At 42.7% G+C, this 24,713-nt stretch overlaps 1 protein-coding gene across 2 annotated transcripts in view; it reads left to right on the forward strand.

The window, feature by feature from the left end:
- Nucleotides 1–24,713, forward strand: part of STK39 (serine/threonine kinase 39) — a 313,878-nt gene that overhangs the window by 24,346 nt on the left and 264,819 nt on the right. The gene's annotated exons all lie outside the window — the stretch shown is intronic.

The raw sequence follows: 24,713 nt of genomic DNA on the forward strand, positions 1-24,713 counted from the left end.
AAGGGAAAAACTTCCTGTCCGTGAGGAAGAGGGGCAGGAGAGGACTGGGCTAGAAGGTCTCAGCATGGGGTGAGAGGAAGTCCCCCCCCCTTCCCCACCCCCTTCCCCCTATTGTGACTTACCTGTACTCTGCATGGCAGCTAACCAGAAAACTGGGTTAAGTGTATATAGAAAGTGTCTGAAAACACCCAAAGTATCTGAAAAACAATTTTTTTTTGAAACTTACTTGACATAACGATACATGATTGGCTTACTAAAGTGCTTTAGGTACCACATAGGACTGGTAAGAAAATCAAGATTTTGCCCGGCCAAGGTAGGAGTGCTCCACAGGGGTTGGTGTGTTGCCTGCCTTCCTGGGGCCCTGGGATCATTGCTTATCTGTTAGACTGATTACGTGTTCTCTCCTAAACAAATAGTCATGGATGGCAAGGAACAGAAGAGCACCAGTCATCCCATGTCTTGTACTTCTGTGTTTGGTTTCATTTTGATGCAGGGGCCATCAAGTGATCACAGCAAGTGACACCGCTTGCCCAGGTGTCTCTGCTCCTCCTGGCCCTGCTGGTCTCTGTGGGTTGCATTTCCCCCCCCCCCCCCCCCACTTTTTTTTTTAAATGTTATTTAAGCTCTGCCATGATCTGGTCCCAGTGTGCTTTTTCAAGTAATCTTTCATTATTCCTCGTTAGTGCGATTTCCTGAAAATAAATGGCTAGTATCACCTTTTTGCCTTTGTAGACCCTCTGGCCACTTTCCAGCATGCTAAGCATCTCTTTTTTTTCCTAATATATATTCTGAGTATCTTTTAAGGTTCAACCCAAATGCCTATCCCAAATCCTTGATTCATGTAGTTCTTAGAAGAAATCAACTGTTGGTGGATAGTGCAGCTATTTGGGCAGAAGCTTATTTGCTCTGGTAGGAAACATGTCCGCCCCAGGTTTATATCTGAGTAACGTTTAACAGGGCTCTTGCCACTTGGTGGGAGCTGGTCCCTATTTATGGAATGGCTGTGTGACCATCAGTCTTTTGACTGTGCTACTATTTTCTCTTTATCCAATTTAGGCTCTCCCGCCTCTCTTTTAGACCTTTTGGAATCTTTTATTTTTTTTTCCCACTTTTATTTATTTTATTTTAGTTTTTTGAGAAGTCTCTTCCGTGTACTTGCCTTTGCTCTCGGTGGCTGGAATTACCTTTGGGGAAACATGACACTTTATTCAGTTTTCCTCTCAGCCCTTCCAGTCTAATGATCAAGAATTTCTGTCATGAGTCATGTTCTGTAGGTGACCTGGCCCTTGCTCTGGTGAGCCCACCTGGGTTGAGCATTGGCTGTAAACTGGGGGCGTAGAGGATTTCCACTTCTGTCCTTACCTTGGTACATGTGGTGTGTCTGTAGTCCACGATCACTATTTTTGATGGTCAAACGTTGTCTAGTCAATTTCTTGGAAAAGATGATACACGTAGACACTGTGAAAGTGAACTTTTCCTGACATTTCTTCTGGGAATTTTCTCAGCTTTTGTAGTTGTCTCCAGGTGACTTCCCTACTTTGGACATCCACGGCAGGCTTTTGGACCCTCTGTATGATGAAACAGAAACCTACACCGTCCTGTGGGGCTTCAGTGAGCAACAGCAGCAGTGTTTGTGTCCTGAAGAGAAAGGCTTTGTAGGGCAGAGCAAGGGCTAGTCGGTGGCACCCTTTTCCAAGTTATGTGGTCTGTTGCTGTTTCAGTCTTCTCTCTGTCAGGATTCCCATCAGCAAGAGCCATACCAGTAACCTCATTTATTGCCTCCTTAAAGATGACGCAGTATTAGAAGATGTTTATATGATCCCTATATATCCTGGTATTTTCAAGGTGGAATTTAAATGGTTTGCTGCTAGTAAGCTGCGTCTGTCTACTAAATCGTGACACTAAATCATGGACTTGACCTTGAAATTGTAGTTATGCCTTTTTTTTCCCCTTTTAAGAACACATTGGTTTTCAGGACCGGCTTTGAGATATCTATCTACCTTTGATCTAAATCTATACCTATCTATGACTCTTCTTCCATGATAATGAAAATCAATAGGAAATTGAACAAGGTAGATCTGTAATGGAATGGGTTCCCTGTATGGCAAAGAATTCCAGGCACCCTTTGTGGATGTTCTTGGATACCTTGGGAGAGTAGGATGCTTTTGAAGATACTGTTAGAGCTTCAGTGAAGCACATTATCACCTGTTTGGGTTTTGGGAGTTTCTTCAGATTCATAAGGAAGTTCCTTGTGGCAGTATAGCCCTAGCAGGCCTAAGAGAAGTCTGCTTTACCTGACAAGCGTATCTGCAGCTAAGAACCTAGGGCTGGAGCTGACCTTAGCCCAGCCACCTCCCTGCAAGCACCCAGGCTGACTTTTTATTTAAAGAGCTTCGTCCCCAGACCTTGTTGGGAAAAGCATCCTGGAACTATGCAGGTATTCACCTTGCCGGGGAGTGCGTGGTGCAGACATGATGAGAGCACCTTGGTTGATCAAAGTCCTCTCCTGTTCATGAGATCATCCATGAATAAGAGGTACCGTGGTCAAATCAGCTTTGTCTTTCGAAGGTTGAAAGAAGACAATGTCTTCTTTTGATGGAGGCTTACAACAAAATTTCTCTGCCTAAGGACTTATATTTCTGTAAGGTTTGCTCAAGCTAAGAATGATGTCTCACCACTTCATTAGATGACTCATTTCCCTGAAGAAGGACATTTAGGCCTTTCTTCTGGACTGCCCCCAACCCAGGAATTTCTTGCAGGATTCCAAGGAGATCTTTAAACAGCCAAACACAACTTTTGCTTTGGTGTGTAGGCACACTTCTGTTTCTGTCAAAATAAATTAGGCTGGTAAGTCATAAAATTAAGAAGATATTTTGTGACTTGTGTTTATTATTTAACAAGTACAATCAATAGCTGGCCTCAAAAAACAAAACAAAAACAAAAATCCACACCAATCCCAGCTCGGTTGACAGAAGATCATTTTACTGTTTGCCAACAGCGAGGATGTACCTTCTCTAGACACAGAGGCCTGTCCTCTGTCGCCTCTGACTTCATTCATTCTTCCCTGTTCCATCTTTCTTTGGTTACCTTCCTCTTTTCTGCCTCTGTCCTGTGGGTGGGCAGATGAAAGCCTAGGAGGGAGGTGCTGGGAGCCCTTTCCACATCTCAACTGTTTATTTCCTGTCTTTCCTTCATGTTACAAAGTTTCTCCTTACTTTGCTTTTATCAAGTCCATGAATGACTCCCTTTGTCAAGCTTATTGGAATGCCCTGTGGGAGGGATGCTGTGCAAAAAAATAATTGTATTGCATAACTGTCCAGTCCTTAGAGATGCCAGATCACACTTGGCACTGGAACAGACCCTCCTCTTTAGCAGGTCCTATGAGAGCAGGGCACAGTGCATCTGAGAGGTGGCTCTGTCCTCCGCTCTAGTACCACGGACATGACCTTTACCCCAGCTCTGATAAAAGGCTTTTTTTATTTTTCTAAAATGCTTATGTTTCCTTAGCCCAGAAGGAGATGTTTCCATGTGTGCATGTATGTGTGTGTTCCGTATATGATTCTTTCCAGCTGGCGTTCTTCACAAATGTCACGCTTGTCTCCTGTGTCACCTTGAGGCAACTGACATTCGTGACTAAGTATTAAAAAGGGCAGACCTTTAGTTTATTTTCATGAAAACAAAATCCCAGAGAAGTCTGTTAGATACAGTGTAATTGAGCAGGTGACATGTTGATGTTTGAGGTTTGGTAAACATCCAGAAAGTGCAGAGTTTTTGGCATGGTTGTTGAAGGAGCCAGAAGCTCCAAGGTGAACTTCATGGATTTTCGACAACACTGTGTGTATCCTCTGAACTAACTCCAGGTCTTTAAACTTAATACCAAACAGCCAGGCCAGGCGGTCACCAGGCTTTGGGAAGGGTCGTCTTGGAGCAAAGAATCATGTGATGAACCATCCAGCTAACTTACTTCTTTTTCCTGTGAAAACACCATAAATCCCCCTCAGCTTGGAGGGCATGGAAATGGATGGAGGGGCATTGCCGTCTTCTGGCTGTTTGGTGGTCACAGTAGTAGTTTGCGGGAGGGGTTTGGCTATGAAGGATGCATGTACAATAGCTCTAAAAATTAACTTATTGGGCGCTTTGTGGTTTAGTCGGTTAATCGTCTGACTTCGGCTCAGGTCATGATCTTGTGGGTCATGAGTTTGAGCCCCATGTCCGGCTCTGTGCTGACTGCTCAGAGCCTGGAGCCTGCTTGGGATTCTGTGTCTTCCTCTCTCTCTGCCCTTCCCCCTCTCTCATTTTGTCTCTCTTCTCTCTCAAAAATAAATAAAAACGTTTAAAAAATTAAAAAAATTAAAATTAACTTATTACAGAATAGGGTTTTATTTTGGTATAGGTAGGAGCATACCGTGTTGATTCTTCATTATGAAATTCTCACTAATTGGCATATTATGTATGATCAAGTATAAAATACAAACCAGTCATGAAAACTGAATAAACAGTGTGAATCATGGTACATGCCTTGAGCTTCAGAACAGTCAGAAGGGATGGTGTGTGCTCACGTGAAGAGAGCGCCAAGATACATAGCAGAGACTAAGAAAAATGAAGAAGAGAGGTGAATACCATTTCTTTGGGCAATGAAGAAAGTCAGCAAACCAAGACAACGTGTTGGCCCCAGGTGTGGAGGGTTTAGGCAAGCCCCCCTTTTGTTCAAGGCACACTGCCGTCAGCAGGCCAGGCAGAGCTCTTAGCAGAATTATGCTGTGTCACATTTGCTTTGGCTTTCATTTGTGCTTTCCGCCTTCCTCATTCCTTTTCCCCTTTCAGCCTTCTTGAATGTTTATGTTATCTTTTCACTTGGGTATGTTCTGATAAAACATGTTGTTTTGCATGCATTTTTTTCCTACAGTGAAATTCACATAGTATAAAATCAGTCCTTTCTAAAGTGAACAATTCAGTTGCACTCAGTACATTGACAGTGTTACGTAACTATCACCTCTGTCTGGTTCCGAAACTTCACAATCCCTCCAGAATGAAACCCCAGGCCTACTCAGCGGTCGCGCTCCGCTCTCGCTTCTCTTCAGCCCCTGGCAACCACCACTCTGCTTTCAATTTCTAAGGATTTACCTATTCTGGATATTTCATATAAATGGAAGAGTACTGTACGTGACCTTTTGCGTGTGTGCATGTATTTTTCAGTCAACTTCATTGAGGGTTAATTTACATCGGTAAAACGCACACATCTTTTAGTGGACCTTCTGCGTGGTGTTTTTGTTTTTTACATCTTTTGCATTCATTTACTGCAACTGAATGAGGGAAGACCCTATCGTCAACCTTCATTTTGCAGATGGGCATTGAGACTCAGGGAGGCTGATTTGCCTTAGGTTGAACAGCGTCTGAGTGGCAGGCAGGATGTGAAGTAGGTGGACTGGCTCCAGAATCTACCAGAATCCATGCTGACCACTGTTATCCATGGCCTCTTGGATCTCTGTGTAGTCTCAGAGCTTGCTTTCCCCCCAGACAACAGTATGCTGTTTTCCCACATTGACAAAAAGGGGCTATGGAATATTCTGCTGTTTGTATGCACTATAATTGAATTATTTCCCCAGTGGTGGATATCTTAGGTTGTTTCTATTTTTTTTTTTTCTGGTCATTAATCATATCGAAAGGAAGATGAAAGACCAAAGAACATTCCAAAGTAATATATATTTGTTGTAGAAATATAGCCCAGCAAGGAGAATAAGCAAAAAAACCCACATATAATTCCCTTCAGAGGTAACCACTGCAAGCATTTTGAACATAGCTTTCCAATCTCTTTTATCTTTTTTTTTTTTTTTTTAAGGAAGGGAAAAGAAAGCCCTTTAGGAGAAAGAATGACACTGTAAATGAAATTTTGGCATAGAAAATTTACAGTATGCTGTGAACTTCTTTTTATCTAATTAACAATAGTGAATATTTACTAAGTGCTTAAAATGTGACAGGGACTATGTTAAGTGTTATATTCCATTTCACAGGAATCCTGTGAGTTGTGTGGATATTCTAGCAGATGAGGACATTTATGTCTGCTTTAAACTTACATAAGTGGTTTTGTGCTCAAGCTCATACTATTGCTTTTTTTTTAATTTGGAACTATGTTCTTATGATTAATCTGTTCAGGTTGCTGTATTTACGTAGACATTTGTTCCCCTATGTTTCCTTATCTCCTGCTCCATCTCTGGGTCCCCATACATAGCACTGCAGGGGAGATCCTGTCATAGACCTATGAAATATATGTCCAGAAACAGGATATAGAGCAGGGAACATATATGTACTTATGACTAAGTATTGACAGAGGCAGATTCTTCCCCTGAATGGGGTTATGTTAGAGTCTACACTCCTATGCTACATGCTTTCTGTGGCTTCAAAAATGTGTGTATAAATGCCTAGAGAAAGGACCAGAAGGATATACACCAAATCAGCAACACTAGGAACGTGTACAGGGGGATCAGGAGGAATATGAGCCTTACTGGTCATGACTTGATATGTTTTTTTTTTTAAGATTTATTTGTTTGTTTTAAGATTTATTTGTTGTTCTATATAATATATATATAGTGGTCTCTATACCCAACGTGGGGCTCTTAACCCCAAGGTTAAGAGTTGCATGCTCTTCTGACTGAGCCAGCCAGGCACCCCGATGATTTAATAGGTTGTAAGGAGAATGTTTTCATGTGTAACTTGTCATTATAATTTACCATTTAAAAATATGGTCTGAAAACAGACTTTTAGCTAAAGTTTACTGTTTTACGCTGTGAACACTTTTGGAATTTTGAAATGTGTGGGTCAAGATTAGTCATAGCACATGGACTGGGTTCTTTCACAAGTTGGTGCTTTTTGGAGCATGCTCTAAACAGGTTTCCTAGTAATACCTGCAAGCCCTCCTTAGACATTTAGTTCAGGTCGCCCACATCTCAGGAGGCTCAGGGAGGTTAAGTGGTTTTCCCAAGGGTGCAGGGTTAGGAGTGTTAGCCAGGTTCAGCGTGGAGAAGTGGTTCTGGAGTGGTGGGCTGGAGAAGACTTCTTTCTGAAGGGTTTATTGACTGGAAATCAAGCTTAGGAGGAAGGTGGGTGCTGTTTCCTGCAGGTGAGGTAGGGAGGAAACATTCTTAAGAACAGTAAGTTTCACTAACTTCCTTATATAAACACTTAACCGAATGAAGGTATTAGTTTTCTCTGTTTACTGAGCACAAGGTATTAAGATAATCTTTGCCTTATAAGTCCCTTCTCTCTGTAAAATGAAGGTGTGTGGTCTTTCAGGCCATGAGCTTCCTTCTTTTCACCTCTTCTGAAGTGAGAGCAGCAAAGGTTCTGGATGACTGAAGAGGTACTTTCTAAAGGTCTTTCTCTTGCTTGTTAGTTTCAACTGAGATGCCTCATTCTTTCTACAGAGCTGAAATGAATAATGATCAATAAGTCAGTTTCTGAATAAGTGTGACAGAGCGGGTCTGTTATCTGCAAGGAACCCTCCCAACTCAGGGCCCTGGCAACAGTGTACAGTTTGGTTTATAGTGGAATCAGTGAGTCTGTGTCTGAATTTTATTTTCAGGACCAGGATTGGGAATATTTACATGAATGCGCTGTGCTGAAAGAGGTATTTGCACACAGCTACGGTGAAAGGTTTCCTGGTGTAGGTTTCCTCTGATGAGCTACTTGAAGACAGAAGACAGACTGTTGATGATGCTTTGTGAAGTAGAATATTATGTAAAGTTAAAATAAATTGGAAGGCATATGAAGATACAAGGTCATAACTTTAGGACAGGAATGTTTCCTACCAGCAAATACTACCTGCAACTCACTGGTTTGGGTGTTTAAAGGCACAAAGCATGGTTAAGAAGGCAGAACTTCCTGCTTCTCTGTTGTTCCCAGGGTTGGTGAACTCTGTGGAAACTCTAGAATAGAAATGACCATTATGAACAGGTGCACAGGTGTGGTAAATACTTGGTGGATGTGTGCTAACCAATAAATAATTAATACTACTTCCTCTTGACTCATATGGTTGAAATGAAGGATGGTCAGTCTAATTGTAATGTATACTTCTGTTGAGCAGAAAACTTGAGCAATCCTGCCATATTCAGTAATACTCTTGAAATGAAATAGGTGGGGTGGGAGAGAGAACAGTCATGCTTTGCCTTCTGGGTGGGTTTTTTTTAAAAAAAAATATAATTTTTTTTAATTGATTTTTGAGAGACAGACCAGACAGAGCACGAGTGGGGGAGGGGCAGAGGGAGATGGAGACACCAAATCTGAAGCAGGCTCCAGGCTCTGAGCTGTCAGCAGAGAGCCTGAAGTGGGGCTCGAACTTACGAACTGCAAGATCATGACCTGAGCCAAAGTTGGACGCTTAACTAACTGGGCCACCCAGGCACTCTTGGGTGGATTTTTATTGTCTTGGTTGATAACTAATGGTAATTGTTTGTCCTAGCATATTGAAGGTATAAGATTTGTCAGTTAGTCAAGAGGATTTGAAGTTTCAGTTTGTTCAGTGTGATTAAATGCCCATGGGGAGGATGAGCCACTAATTAGTTACCTTTCCTTTCTTTCTTTCTTTTTTTTTTTTTTTTTAGTTTATTTATTTATTTTGAGAGAGAGAGTGAGAGAGAGGGAGGGAGCGAGGTAGGGAGGGAAGGAGAATGAATGAATCCCAGGCAGGCTCTGCACTATGAGTTCAGAGCCCGATGTGGAGCTCAAACTCACAAACCTCACACACCGTGAGATCATGACCTGAGCTGAAATCAAGAGTCAGAAGCTTAACCTACTGAGCCACTCAGGTGTTCTGTTACCTTTCCTTTTTAAACTGTGTTTTAACTTATTTTGAGAGAGAGAGAGAGAGGTCAAGCAGGAGAGGGGCAGAGAGAGAAGGAGAGAGAGAGAGAATCCCAAGCAGGCTCTCCACTGTCAGCACAGAGCCCAATGTGGGACTCGAACCCACGAACCGCAAGATCATGACCTGAGCCTAAACCAAGAGTTGGCCACTCAACTGACTGAGCCACCCAGGTGCCCCATGATTGAAATTTTGATGAGCGTATTTTTGCTTTATTTCAGAGACAGGCAAGTGGAATAATAATCAAATTGTGTATCATTTTGTATAGATTGCCCTTATGATAAAAAGAAAACCTTCCCTGCTGTTCTCACCAAAAATAAAAAGGAGATTAAATATTTTTCTGAGTGGATTTTAGATACATTATTCAAAGTATGACAGTTTGCTTAACTAGTAGATAAATCAAAGGGCATGTGTGTGTGTCTTGATGTTTCTGTGTAGCTTGTATGATCTGGGACCCGGTAATGAAGTTTGCAGTACCTCTAAGCTAGGAACTTTTATGTAACCACAACGTATATTTTCTTTCATAGCCATTCTCTTAGCCTGCATGTGTGGGCCCCTTTCAAGAAAGGGTGGGAAAAAATGGTGGTAAATGACCTTTGAAGGGAACGTTTTATATTTGCATTACAATTCTGTGAGTTTGAGCTTTTAAGTTTGACAATTGTGGGTGGTATTTGTGAAGAGTATCAGTTTCTAGTATGTTCTGAGTAGTGGTGATATAATCTTTAAAAAAACATAAGCACATTTAGATACCTCTTTTATCTGCTCTGATGACTTTAGAATGGTCATGCCCTTGTAACATGGGTAGGAATGGAGATTGTTTTCAATCATGTTAGTGTGTTATAATAGAAAAGTTACATATCTAAGTAGACATTGAGCTTCATGATTGAGACATTTTTTTTTTCCAAAATAAATATTTTTCTGGTTATCTCCCAAGAATTTCCATCTTTCTTTTAAAAGTCTAACTTCTTAAAATTCATTTGACTTTGCTTCCCTTTTTTCTTTATTAAATTTTTTTAAATGTTTATTTAAAAAAAAATTTTTTTAGCGTCTATTTATTTTTGAGACAGAGAGAAACAGAGCATGAACGGGGGAGGGTCAGACAGAGAGGGAGACACAGAATCTGAAACATGCTCCAGGCTCTGAGCGGTCAGCACAGAGCCCGACGCGGGGGCTCGAACTCACGGACTGCGAGATCATGACCTGAACCGAAGTCAGACGCTTAACCGACTGAGCCACCCAGGCGCCCCTAATGTTAATTTTTGAGCGAGAAAGACAGAGACAGAGCATGAGCAGGGGAGGGGCAGAGGGAGAGGGAGACATAGAATCCTAAGCAGGCTCCAGGCTCTGAACTGTCAGCACAGAGCCCAGCACAGAACTTGAACTCACGAACCATGAGATCATGACCTGAGCCGACGTCAGATGCTTACCCGACTGAGCCACCCAGGCGCCCCAGGCTTTGCTTCCCTTTAAAAAAAACAATTATTTAATCTCTACACCCAATGTGGGCCTCAAACTTATGACCCAGAGAACAAGCACCCCACGCTCTTCCGACTGAGCCAACTAAGGGTTCCTCATTTGACTTTGCCTAAGATTTTCCTCACCGTCAATAAAAATGTATCAAACTGATTCTGTGCAGTTTCTTCATCCAGGCCTGGGGATGCAAAGGAGAGGGGCAGAGCCTAAGATTTCTGGAGGTTAACCAAGATAGAAGGTAGGTAGGCTTCTCTGGATTCAGGTGGAACAAGGTGGAGAATGATTTTAGGTGGATTTTTGGTGCCCCTGGATGTCCACTAAGCTTGTTTTCTCAGGTGAGCCTGGGCTATGGGGTGGTAGCATATGGTGTAACAAACAACCCCCAAATCACAGGAGCTTAACGCAACAGAAGTGTACTTCTGAGAGTCTGGGAGGTGCCCCGAGTTGGCTCTTCTTCCTGCAGCAGCTTGGGGCCCTAAGCTGCTTCAGTCTTGTGGGCTGCAGTCTGGTTGCTGCAGGAGGAGGGGGGCAGGAGGGGAGGAGCTGCCTGAGCTTCCCTCTGCCTCAGCAAGGAGAGCCACTCATCACTGCTCCCACTTCATTGGCCTAGCCATCCCCAAGGCCCTGTCTGTTGCAAGGCGATGCAGTGCTTTTGTGCTGAGGAAGGATGCTGGTGTGTCTGTCACATGCATACAATTGCAGACTGGGATCTCAGAGAAGAGACTGGAGCCAGAGATGAGGATTTGAGAGGTCATTTACGGTAAAGGATACAGTGGTGTAAGTTTCTAAGGGAAAGTATGCTCTTAAAGAGGGTTCAGTTTTCCATGATGGTTTTTTTTCAAAGTTTATTTATTTATTTTGAGAGAGAGAGAGTGCAAGCAGGAGAGGGGCTAGAGACAGTGGGGGAGAGAGAATCCCAAGCAGGCTCAGCACGGTCAGCACAGAGCTTGAGGTGGGGCTCGAACTCCCGAACCATGAGATCATGACCTGAGCCAGAATTGAGAGTCAGACGCTTAACCGACTGAGTCACCCAGGCGCCCCTCCATGATGGTTTTTCTGCATTTGGCTTTCTTCACAAGCCAGGCAGTATGCTACCCCAGAAAAGTTTAAGGATAGCTATTGCTAGTGTCAGGAAAGTCAGAAAGGTTGGTGCTGTTAGTTTTCATGCTGTGTTGACATTGTCTGCTTCCAAAAGCATACTTGCAGTTGCTTGATTGACCACTTTAGGGTGATATAGGTCTTAGAGGTTAGCATATCCTTAAGTCTTGATGACAACAGGTTGTGTTGGCCAGAGCTTAGGTGGTGAGGTGTAAAAAAACAAAATGAAAAAAAGCTTATTATTACTTTTTGTATCTCAGTAGGCTTAGGAGACAGTTTGTATGTACTCTTATGGATATTAAATATTATGAGGACATTGGCTTTCTACTCTCTTTTTTCCCATGAGTGTTCATTACTTGAAATTAGAATATGTGACCATACATCCACAGAGAAGGGACCTTCTGGGTCAGACCAGGAGCCAGTTTTTGAGTGTTTACTGCCCTGGTTCTTCACTTCTGATCCTTCCTTTCCCACCCCTATTTTTCCTTCTCAGCAGTTCTTCCTGTTTACTTTTCCCTCCGTGGTCTTTGGGAGCAGGCAGACCAGGATTTGGAGCTTCTACTTGTGACTAGCTGTTTGACATTGGTCAGGTCACTCTCCAGGTCTCAGTGAACTTATCTGTAACATGGGGCTAAATAGCTGCCTCATGAGATTCTTAGTGTTAGTAATATATGCAAAATACTACAGTACCTGGTACGTTTTCATTGCTCAATAAATGTTAAGCTATGAGTAGTATTATTGCCATTTCCCATGTTTCAAGGCACATCTTGAATAATTCTTTCATAAAAATCTTTTTTTCATTATTTCACCAGGCAGAGGATAGAGTTTACAGATGTTCCTCAATTTATGATGAAGCTACATCCCAATAAACCCATCATAAATTGAAAATACTGTAAGTTGAAAATGCATTAGTACACCTAACCTGGGGCACCTGGGTGGCTCAGTAGGTTAAGTGTCTGATTCTTGATTTTGACTCAGGTCATGGTCTCACGGTTCAAGCCCCAGATCGGGCTCCACACTGACAGTATGGAACCTGCTTGGAATTCTCTCTTTCTCTCTCTCCGTCTCCCCCACTCATGCTGGCTCTCTCTCAAAATAAACTAACAAATATACTTCATCTGCTGAAAGTCATAGCTTGGTCTAGACAACCTTAAGTGTGCTCAGAACACTTTTAATAGTCTCCAGTTGGGCAGAATGAAAACAAAGCCTATTTGATCACAAAGTGTTGAATATCTCATGTAATTTATTGAATACTGTACTGAAAGTGAAACATAAATGGATGTAAGTGTATCAGTTTCCCCTCAGGATCACATGGCCGGTCGGGAGCTGCAGCTGCCACTGCCCAGCATCGTGAGAGAGGATCCCCACTACACATCGCTAGCCCAGGAAAAGATCCAAATTCAGACATCAAAGTACAGATTCTCCTGAATGCATACCACTTTTGTGGCATTGTAAAGTCTCGTGAAGCAGAACCATCCTATGTTGGGGACTGTCTACATTCCATTGAGCTGCCAGAGCACTTTTGATCTCTGCTGATATTTGTATTCTTTTTTGTACACATGTGCTGGTGAACTGAGACCGCACATCCCACAGGGCAGTAGGTATCCTTTACTCATTGCTGTATCTGCTGTCTTGCCTTCATTGTGTGGTGCATGTAACAGATGCCTAATTAAAGGGTAAATTGAGTCAAAATGAGATGTAAGGAGAGAGGGCTCTACTGTGTTTGGAAAATAGTCCACCTTTGGGTGAATTCTCTTAAGTTGGAAACATAAATACTCTTGAAATAGTGCTCAATGACTTCCCTACTTAAAGTATATAGATGATTCCCACTGTTTATGTAATTGAAACTTTAAGGCAACAACAACAAAGGAAAATTAAAGAAATAATGAAAGCAACGCAAAGGGCATAAAGGTTATCACTATCATGAAGTAGCTGTTCTTGAATACTCAGGAGAGCGTAATCCAGCCTGAGTCATTTATATAGCTGAGCAGGTGGCTTTCATTTCCCTGTGCTCAGCTGCTTGCAAGGCCCACAACTTTCTGATTGGTTTTGCACCCGGGAAGTTGTACCTCGTAAGGTAAAAGAGACGTATTAAATGAATCTCTCCAGAAGTTGGAATCCGATAAAGAGAGTGGATTTACCTAGAATTACGCTTGTATTGTGCATCCAACTCGAGTTACTGGAGTTGGTTTCCGTCCCCTTGGAAGGGCATCACAGGAAGCTTGGAGACATGTGTGAGTTCTCTCTCCTCCTTACCTACCTCAGATCACAGCCTTGGAACATTGGATCCTCAAATATATCCTTGAGAAACTCTTGTGTTTTTCATTCCCTTTTTCTCTTCTAGAAGTGAGTGGAATGTGGGGTGTCTGTCCTATAGATCTGTTAACACTATAAAATGTTAAAGAATGCAGAGAGACTTTAGTATGCTGAGACAAGTACTCTCATTTTAGAGTTCTAGGGGTCATGTGATTTGCTCACACACGGAAGCAAGAGTCTTGATCTCATTTTTGCTACAACACTTAACTCATCAGGTGTATCTTTGTGATTGCGCTGAGAAGTAGGTGTTGTGGTGTGTGCTCTGGGCAAAGAAACATGGGTAGATGTGCCAGCTGTGGGCTTTTCTGGAGTCTGAAGGAGGCCCTCATGAGGACACGGCTGTCGGGGAGTGCGCTTTGCGTCGGTGGTAAACCAGATGGATGTAACAGGGCAGGTAGAATTATACGAATTGGGAGCTTTGACTTGAAAATCTGCTTAAAAAGAACTTGAGTGCTAAAACACATTTCCTTGTTATCTTGCCTTAACTGTCAAGAGTAGAGCTTAGAGAATTGTCTTCTCCTGAGCCTTTTTCAAAAATCTAAGGGAGTGAAACCTATATATAAAAAACCCACTATAGTAAAACTTCTTATCCATAAAATTCTCAATAGTGAGTAACTTAAAGTTGGCTTCAGAGATTTTTTTTAACTTTAGTATTATAAAGTAGATTTTTTAATTAAAAAAAATTTTATTTTGGGGAGAGATAGTGTGAGCACAAGTGGGGGAGGGGCAGAGAGAGAGGGAGACACAGGATCCAAAGCAGTCTCCAGGCTCTGAGCTGTCAGCACAGAGCCCCACATGGGGCTTGAACTCATGAACCATGAGATCATGACCTGAGCCGAAGTCCGACGCTCAACCGACTGAGCCACCCAGGTGCCCCTAAAGTAAATTTTTGAATTGTAAAATAACACATGTTGATTGAAGAAAAATTGGTTAAGATGTAGGAAAAGCACAAAGAAGAAAATAAAAGTTACTCATAATTCCACCTCCAAAAGAGAAAACGGTATTTTAAGGTGTTTATTGTATATTCACAAAGTTGGGATTATATTGTACATAATGTTTTATAACCTGTTATCTCTATGAAATATTATTAATTTCCCCTTTGTCCTTACATACTATTCCAAGATAAATGCTACAGGATTATTTAAAAGTTGCTTTCAACATTTTCTTATGAATACTTTCCAAACATGCAGCAAAGTTAGAAAAGTTTACAGTGAATACCCATATACCCATCACCCATAGTCTGCCATTAATATTTTACCATACTTGCTTTATCATGTATCCATCTGCCCACTTACTCTCTCCACCCATCAATCCATCTTAGTGCTTTTTCCATGCATTTGAAAGTAAACTTCAGTGCAATATATTACTTATAACTAAGCTTGTTTACCTTCACAATTTTGTTTGGTTTACACCATTTTTCAAAGAATTTGTGTTTGCTGAGCACACACAAAGGAAAACCTAGAAAAGTTGCCAAGAGAATTTTGTTGGATGTAGTGAGAAAGGACATCCAGTGATTTAAAATTTGCCTTGGGGCAAAGTATGCATCATTAGCATCTGAAGTGGCAAATAAAGAACCAGGAAGAATGATCTCTTTCTGTCGCAACTGCTTTTATGCCTAATTCAGACTTGAGTATGGGGACAGGAAAAATCTTTAGAAGGGCTAAGTCTTCTCTCTTCTGTTGGCCCGAATGCTATCATGCTTGGTAAATAGTGAACGTGGGCTGACCTGCAGAATGGTTCCTGCCAGCCTCCAGGTGGGGTGGCTGTGGACCCAGGATTGGGCGTTCCCTGCCTCTTCCACCTTGGCTTTCCTGGCAGGAGGGTGAGGCATGCTTTCTGCTCTAGATAGATTTCCTGCCAGTTTACCTGGGCTTCCTATTTGCACCACAGGCTCTTTCTGTTCTGGTGAAGGTGGTGAAATGTTGAGGGGCCATTGTGTTGACAGCCTTGGCAGGCACAGAAAACACCCCTTGTTCGTATGTCTTTGGTGCTCACTTTTAAAGTTGACTTAAACTGTCTACTCCCAGGGGCAAGGCCAGGTGTGGTGACCTTGCTTTGTGTACGGTTCCTGTCATAGCACCCTGGGTATTAGGCACTACTTGCTGACTGACAACTAGCCTGTCCCCGTTAGGCCTCCCAGAGTTCCTGTAGTTGTTTGCTATGCAAGCATGGGGTGCCTTCCACAGGCATTTCAGGAACACACATTAGTTCTCCCAATCTTAACCTTTTCTCGTGTTTTCAAGTGGCTGCGGGCTTTGAAGAGAGAAGGCTCTGTTTCACATTCCAGAGTGTTCAATCTTGGTGTCACGTCAACACCATTTAAAACGATAAGAAGCCTCAGCTCTGACATTGGCAACAGCTCTGACATGTTCTTTGTCATAAACTCAGCCTCGGCTAGCTCCCCTTCCTAGGAACCGAGGTCTGTGGAGCCCTAGTTTTACATTAACTGCGTCCCGTAAGGCGAAGTGATTCCTCTTCCTTTCCTTTGTCTCCATTTCTTCCTTTCTGTCGTTTTTGTGAGGGCAGTCAATTCTTGGCCATCTCAGGGGAGTCATCCGGTTTCTGGGTAACCCAGGTTTCTCGATTTTCCCCTCCAACGGTTTCAGTTCTTCATGACTGGGTTGGCCAGGAAAGGACATCTGGTTTCTCCCCCACTTCCTCTCGATCCCCTCTTTTAGGCAGAACCCCTCTAACTCTTAGAGCTACGGTTCTCCACTGAGGAGGATTTTGACCTCCTCTTCTTGCACCCTCTGGGACATTTGTCAGTGTCTAAAGTTTGAGAAGCCCTGCCCTTGATCTAACGATGTCTTTTTTTTTTTTTTTTTAATCTTGCCGGTGATGACGTTATATAACTCCCCTGCCATTATTGTACTGTTCCTTGTCAGAAAGTTCATCTGCACGTCCAACCTCAGTCTCTTATGCTTCTCCATCATCTTCTGCATATGATCCTGTTCTCCCAGCCCGATCTCAGTTAACCGTTAAATTTGTCTTAGAACCTCATTTCTCTTTTCTTAATCTCTCCAGATGTTTCCCAAATTTTTCAAGTATTCTGTCCATTAAATTGTGGTAACCCCATCCAGAGAGAGCATTCTAGCAGTTTGGACACTGCTGCATATGATGGAAGTGGTTATCTTTGGGGTGGAATTTTGGTGCAGAGGAACATGACTAACTGTGCAAATGACCAGTAGAATAACGAGAAAACTGAGACTTCCGCTTATCAGAGGGAGATTTTCCACAAATCTTTACTCTGTCACTTATAAAAAGTTTGATCTTGGGTCTGTCGTTTCCTCAGGCATAAAATGGGGATGAAATACTTCATAGGGCTGTTTGTAGTAAAAATGAATGGGATTACGTCCGTACGAATGACCATTAGCACTTGTGAGTAAACAGCACTTGTGATTTCATTCACCATGTCCGTGACTTGTGTTGGAGAAAATAGTCCAGGCTTTGGGAAATCTACAGAGATAGTTTGAGTTTGATGGTGGTTTTCACGCTTTGTTTTGTAGAGGAATTCCCAGGGAGCTTGTTGAAGAATACAGGTCCTCAGGCTACACCCCCCAGAGATTCTACTTGGGAAGTTTGACCAAATGCAGGCATTTTTAGTTTCCACAGTAGCTCAGGTGGGTCTGATACAGCCGGTTCACAGGTGACACTGGGAGAACTGGTGGCTGTGTGCCTACCAGGCAAGCATACAGGAGGGGCCTCAGCTTTCTCAGGAAGCCTCTCCTGTAGTTGTTTTCTGTTTCTCTGGGGCCCTTGACAGAGGATAATCTGTTAGGGCTGTTTCAAGCAGGACAAAACTGTTCTTTGTTCTTGCTTTAATGACAACTGGAGATATCTTTTTATTGGATGGTCTCCTTGAACATTATTTTGATTCAGAGTCCCAAGTCTTTTGGGAACCAATTCAGGAACCCAGGCTGGGAAAATCTCCTTGTTCACTGGCTGATGGAATTGTGATTTGGGGTGGGGAAGGAAGGTTGGAGGGCTGTAGTGTTTATTCTCAGTGGGGGTTAGGGGAGGCTTTGGGGAAAAAGAAGTGAAATGGCGGACGGGATTTCTCCTGGCTTCAAATTGCAGTCCTTTAGGAATGGGATAAAAACGACCAGATTCCATCCACTTGCAAATTATTTGTGTCTAGTTTGTCTCTTCTTTTGTTGAACTGTGCCTGGGAACCTAGAATATTGGCCGTATTCATATTTTACAGAGTTTCTTTTTTGCAGCTGAGGATGGTGTGTGGGGGGCTGGCTCACTGAGTGGGCCCGTGATGACCAGAGCTCGCTAACTCCTGAACTGAATGTTTGTAGTTTCTTGACATAACAACAAAATAAACGTCCCAGGTTTGCCCAGAAATACATTTCACTGCTTCTCCTTGCCGCAGTTCTGGGTCTGTATGTGTTCTCAGAGAAATACCTTTCTGTGGGATACATTTTACCCACACTTTTCTGTTAGGCACAGCGTCTCCCTGCTAGCTTAAGGTTTGGCCTCTGTGGTGTGGGCTGCGAATCTAAAATATTTAAAAAGAAAATCTTGGAAGGAATTTCCATCATTTATTTAATAAATGAAAGTGTGAGGTAGAAATTAAAAGTCAACTGGGGAGTGTAATTGGAAAATGTAAACCATGTGAGACGTGCAGTTTTAACTCCTTGTTGGTATTCTGCGCCCCCCCCCCCCCGCCAAGAACTCATTTTAAGTCCTGTCAGTTGAATTTATTGAGTTTGAAACTGTGAACGTGAATCTTACATCAAAAGTGTATACACCAAGAGTCAGCTTGTCCTGGGTTGGTGTTTTTCAATCCCACACATAGGTTGTTAGTAAGTCTTAGCCTACCTGAGCTATAGGAAATTGTTCTGTCTGATATTAGGTCTCTGAGCCCATGGCAGGTAGAAATTTCCGTGTATTTCATCATTATAAAACTAAGTAGAGGAAATTTAATTATTTATAAACCGGTACAAAAATAAAAGGTGAAAAAAATCATTAAATGCAGCACTTAACAAAATAGAAGGTGAATGTTTAATTAATGTTAAATGGTAGTAGAAAATGAGAAAGAATCTGCTTAACTGAATGGTTTTCTTTTTTTATTCCAGTTTTAACTTATGGTACCCTTTAAATACATTCATTTTGGAGTTGAGGGTAGAATGGTAGTTGGGTATATGCTTGTGTCCTGTAGACACAAAGGGTTATCCCTTTGAAATTATTATACAAAACTGAGAGAAAGGAGGAGTCGAGTGCCCAATCTTAGGGCTAACGGCGATAGTTTATGGTTCAGTAACCTGTTGGGATGTTGTGTTGCAACTAGTGTAATTATAAACATGTTATAGAAACATGAGGGGTGCCTGGTGGGCTCGGTCGGTTAAGTGTCCAGCTTCAGCTCAGGGCATGAGCTTGTAGTTTGTGGGTTAGGGCCCTGCATCAGGGTTCTCTGTACTGAAAGCTCAGAGCCTGGAGCCTGCTTAGGATTCTGTCTCCCTCTCTCGCTCTCTGCCCCTCCCCTGCTCTCTCTCTCTCTCTCAAAATGTGCTGAGCTCTGAGACTAGTGACATAGCATTTAATATTGCCAGTGATTGCTTTTTTTGTTTTTTTTCCCCCCTGCTTAATCAGGTATAACCCTTCTCACTTCTTAAATATTTTGATACAGAGTTTTTGATACATAGATTTAAAAAACCCAGGAAAATGTTACTTTAAAGATCAAGAGAGAAACTAAGGTAGATGAAAAATGGAACACTTATTTCATTGGCCCTGCTCGGTCACTTCGCTTCTCTCTGGAGAATATGAGGAATTGTAATGCATGTCAGATACCATCGTGAAACATGGTACGATGTCCAGAGACTCTCATAGCCCAGACGCTTCCAAGACCCTGCTGACAGCTTCATTATTTCAAGCAATACTGGATATGGCTGAATACCAGTTGTCCAAAGAATTTGGACGTCCTTTTGGATTTTTTGTCCAGTGTAAGTCTTGGCAGAAGATGTGAAAGTCTGCATTGACATAATGCTAAAATACAGGGAATCATCATGGAATTCTTTAAAGTGGTGCTTCTTACCAGTGACTTTGAAGTACGATACAGTGTGTAAAACTGAACAGTTGTTTTAGTTATCCAGGATCAAGTTAAGGGGTCCCATGAAGGGATCTTGCCTGTAGAATGCCATCTCTTTTTCTTCTTCAGACATTCTTCTGAAATGGTTGGACTCGCAGGCTAAGGATAGTGAGTAAAATACATGGAAAAGGTGACATTCTGGTGTCCTAGGCTTTTGGGAGTCTCCACAGAGAGGCTGTTGCTGGCTTCCTTTTAAAGCTGAGAACAAACTTGAGTCGTGTCAGCCCCATCTCCTGTCTGCTCCACGGTACATCCCTTTAAGTGTCAGAGTATCAAGGGGTATATTAAACATTTTCTGAAGTTAAAGCCCCCTGAGGCTCCCCTTGCCCCTCTGCTACTTTTAGCACTGCCTAAAATACAATGCCAGAGCAAAGATTCTGGGGGACAGCTGGGAGAGTGGCGATGACATAGCATGTCACACTTTTTAGCCATGCCTTGAGGGGTTAGGAAGCCTTAAAGAAAAGATACCTTTAGAATACAGGATGGTGTTCTCTCTCTAGATGACATTTATTTGTGTCATATATTTATGTAGTTACCCACACATGTTTAAATACAGGAAAACTATTTTAAGGTAGGACTGTACTTAAAGCATTCAGAGCTGTCTCCTGCAGTGTTTCATCTGTGGACGCTTACCTAGTGAAGACTGATAAGACTTTGGCAAAATCGACAGTGCAGAGAACGTGATGGTCCTCTAAGTCCGTATTCCATTCACTCATTAAAAAACAAAACAAAAAACAAAAACGAAGACAGTGCACACTCTAGGGTGCAGGTTCAGCCCATTTCCTGTTGTGCTTTGTGAGTTAATCTAGTATCCTAGGTAAATAATCCCTCAATGAAATTGATGTATTTCTTTTTACTCACTTGGTTTGGCAAATCATTGACAGATAAATGATTTTATAAGCAATTTAATGAGTTTACAGTGACTTTATAAGAGCCTTGAAGCTTCTGGGTTTGGCATTGTTTTAGCTTTTATTTGCACCAAAGGTGGGTTATCCCTTTGAAATTATTATACAAAACTGAGAGAAAGGAGGATTCGAGTGCCCAATCTTAGGGCTAATGGCGATAGTTTATGGTTCAGTAACCTGTTGGGATGTTGTGTTGCAACTAATGTAATTATAAACATGTTATAGAAACATGAGGGGTGCCTGGTGGGCTCGGTTGGTTAAGTGTCCAACTTCAGCTCAGGGCATGAGCTTGCAGTTTGTGGGTTAGGGCCCTGCATCGGGGTTCTCTGTGCTGACAACTCAGAGCCTGGAGCCTGCTTAGGATTCTGTCTCCCTCTCTCGCTCTCTGTCCCTCCCCTGCTCTCTCTCTAAAAAAATAAACATTTAAAAAAATTTAGAAACATGAAAAAATGTTTACAGTCTAACTCACAATGAAAACAACAGAACATGGAGCCATAATTATTATGACTATATGTATGTGAGTGTGTGTGTGTGTGTCTGAATAAGGAGTATTTCATGCAGTCATGAAATAGTTGTGTTTGGGTAATGAGATTTAAAAAATTACTTAGAATACTCTTTGTCATTGCTGTTTAGCATGGTTTAATTATAAAGAAGGGAGGAAGAAAGCTTTCATTGGGCTGGTTAATTATTTCTTTTGAGCCTCCAAAAGAAAAAGAGTGGGATGGACAAAAAAAAAAAAGCCTCCAAATACCAAATATTTATATTTCTTTTTCTGGTTTTAAAAAATGTTTCTTCATAGGAGGCAGTACACACAAATATTCATTTGTAGGAAAAGACTGAACAATTCTTTTTTCCCTGAAAACATCTCTTGAATATGCGGAAACGCACCCGCCTCCCTTGCTTGCCTCTTCCCTGTAAATGGGGGCTGGGCGCAGCCTGGTTTCCACATCAGGCCCCTGCATCCTCACCCTTCGTGTTCTTGACTTTGGAGGTTGGTTGAGCACATGCATGGTGGCCCAAGCTTTTTAAATTATCCTTGGGAATAAGCAGAATGTGTTCGGGTGGAGGGATAGCTCTGGTGGTAGGGTTTTGGAACGGGTGAAGGTGAACAAAGAATCAAGTCTATTTGTTATAAAATGCAGTGATGATTATTGTGGAGGTGATCATGTGTGCAGTTTTTTACTTCCTAAATGCCCTCCCCCTTCCCCCCCCACTCCTCCCGCCGAGTTAACATCTAATCAGTCAGCAAATCCTGTGGCTCTACCTCCAAATAGATCCCTAATCCAGTCACGTTTCTCCCTTTCCTCTTCATTCACCCTAGCTTTGGCCATTAATTTGTGCCTGCACATCTCTGGCAACTGCCTAACCAATCAAGCTGCATCTGCTCTTGCCTCACATCTACAACCTTATGTTAGAGTAGCCAGAACGAGCATTATAAAATGTGAGCTAGTAGTTCTTGCCAAAATTCTCCAGAGCACTTATTTTGGCCTGTAGGGCTCTCTTCTGTGTTTATTTCCCTGCCTACTGGTCCGACCATCTCTTTTTCCACCTGCCCTCTCCATCAACCACACTACCCTTTTCTCTGTCCCTTGAGCTCTCCAGACTCATTTCCTGCCTCAGGCCCTTTGCATGTGCCGCCCCTCTTCTTGGGATGTTCCACCCATAGATCTTTGTGGCTCCTTCTCATCAGCCCAGATGTCACCACCTCAGAGAGGCTTCCCTGCCCATCATAGCTCCAATGATCTTTCCACAAATTGCTGTAATATGTTTTATTTTGTCATAGCACTTATCACAGAATCAAAATCTTATTCATGATTTTTGAAACGGTCTAGGCCTGTCACTTCCAACAAAAATGTAAACTCTTGGAGGGCACGCACTTTTTGCTCTCTGCCTCTTTTCCAGCAACTTAAATAGTGGCCAGTATCTTAGAAGCTCGATAAAGTCTTTTAAATAAATAGACATGTAGTCTTTGTCATGTGATCGAGCAATAAGTTGAAGTTTGTTTCAACTCCAAGATGCTATTATTCTATGTGTATTGAAGGCTCTGTTGCAGTTGTGCACAGTTGGTAGATCATGCGCTTTTGGGTGTTCTTCCCACTCCATTCCCATTAATGCCAGTGGAGTTGTTAGAACCTCTGTAGACATTTTGGTGTCCTGACTGGGACTGGTATGGGTGAAGTAATGTGAAACTAATGGATACACGAGGGGACTGAATGTGAAACAGGGGCGTTTTCAGGACTTTGGTCCATACACTAGCGCTGGTGGGCCAACAGCTTGGAGCCTAGACCTGAGGCCCTGGCCGATAGGTTTTTCTTAAATTATGTGCAGGAGAGGTCATCTTGACAGTGAACAAAAGCACATTAAGAACGCAGGTAAGGGGCGCCTGGGTGGCGCAGTCGGTTAAGCGTCTGACTTCAGCCAGGTCACGATCTCGCGGTCCGTGAGTTCGAGCCCCGCGTCAGGCTCTGGGCTGATGGCTCAGAGCCTGGAGCCTGTTTCCGATTCTGTGTCTCCCTCTCTCTCTGCCCCTCCCCCGTTCATGCTCTGTCTCTCTCTGTCCCAAAAATAAATAAACGTTGAAAAAAAAAAATTAAAAAAAAAAAAAAAAAAAGAACGCAGGTAAACTGCCTTCTGAGAGCTTAGAGTTCAAGGTAGGGAGACATTAGTTAACCACAAACTTGACGGCAAACACAGAAAACTAAACACCTCCTATCATTTGTTGAGGAAACGACACAGGAAGGAGATGAAGGAGTTTCTCTCTTAGAAGATCAACTTAACAAGTACGTACCAATCAAAGCAGTCTAGCTGTTTAGAACAAGGTGCCAAGTGGATGACTACACGTCATATTGCAGCTCATGCCATCCTCAGCAGCCCTCACAGACCACACATCTGCTTCCAGTTAGAGATGTGGTGGTCGATCTGGGGACCCGTGCCTCATGCCGGAGAAAGTACTCCCAAGAAACAAAGTTACTGTTTGTAATCATCCCTTTTCTTGGAATACCACACGAGGTAATCTGTATATGTTGAACTCAGACATAGTAGTGTTACTATAAAGTTTAATTCTTTAATGTATGTGAAATACAAGCATTTACAGTGATCTGGCTGTTCACCTTTGTTTACTGTGTACCCTTAGTTACCCATAATATTTGGGGAATCATGTTTTTTGGATGAATGGAATACATTTCCAGGTAACTGGAGCCCAAGTTAATTTCAGCCACAGTTGCTGGAAATAGTTTTGAAGTTAAATTACACTTCGTCTCCTGAGGCAAGAAAGTAGAGTTGGCCTCATCTTTCATTTGTAGCCAGTTTCTGAAAATGTACCTGCAAAATCAAATAATAAACTTAAGTGTTAAGGAGAAGAGTGTTGAATCTTCATTTCTGAAGAACTAAATACACATACAGTTACTAAGCAGGGTTCCCTGGAGAGGGATTTGCTCTCTCTGGACTCCTGCCGGCCAGGGAGCCCCTTCCCCAGGCTGGTTGGTGCCTCTTATCCTGGACTCCCCGGGCATATGCTTTCCTATGCCGCGCTTCCCAGGCAGCCACAGGGTATGGGGAGGTGGGTTGGGAGGTTCCTAGACTTTCTGCTCCTTTGTTAGGAGCTGGGCACCTGGCACCTTCATGGTGATTTGGGTCAGCTGCCTCCCCTGTGCTCTAGCAATTCAAAGTGTGGTCCATGGAGCAGCTGTGTCGTATCAGCTGGGAGCTCCCGCCCCAGATCTCCTGAGTCAGCATCTACAGTTTCATGGGACACCCAGGTGACCCCTCCATTTTCCAATTCCTACATAGTTCTCTAATATTTTGGCCCCCAGCCTCAAAACCAGGGGAGGGAGCGTTCTCTTCTTGTCCCACCAGGCTCCCCCTGATGGCACCGTGGGATCCTTGCAGGTGCTTCCTTGTGGGGACCCATGGGCTCCGCCGGTGGAGGCAAGGATTGACAGCATGCGGCTGCTTCCCTCAGGGCCTTAGTGGT

The sequence above is a fragment of the Lynx rufus genome, unplaced genomic scaffold (assembly GCF_022079265.1).
Source record: "Lynx rufus isolate CCGP_SWC_20201006 ecotype Redwood Valley unplaced genomic scaffold, mLynRuf1.p SCAF_2, whole genome shotgun sequence".
Lineage (NCBI taxonomy): Eukaryota > Metazoa > Chordata > Mammalia > Carnivora > Felidae > Lynx > Lynx rufus.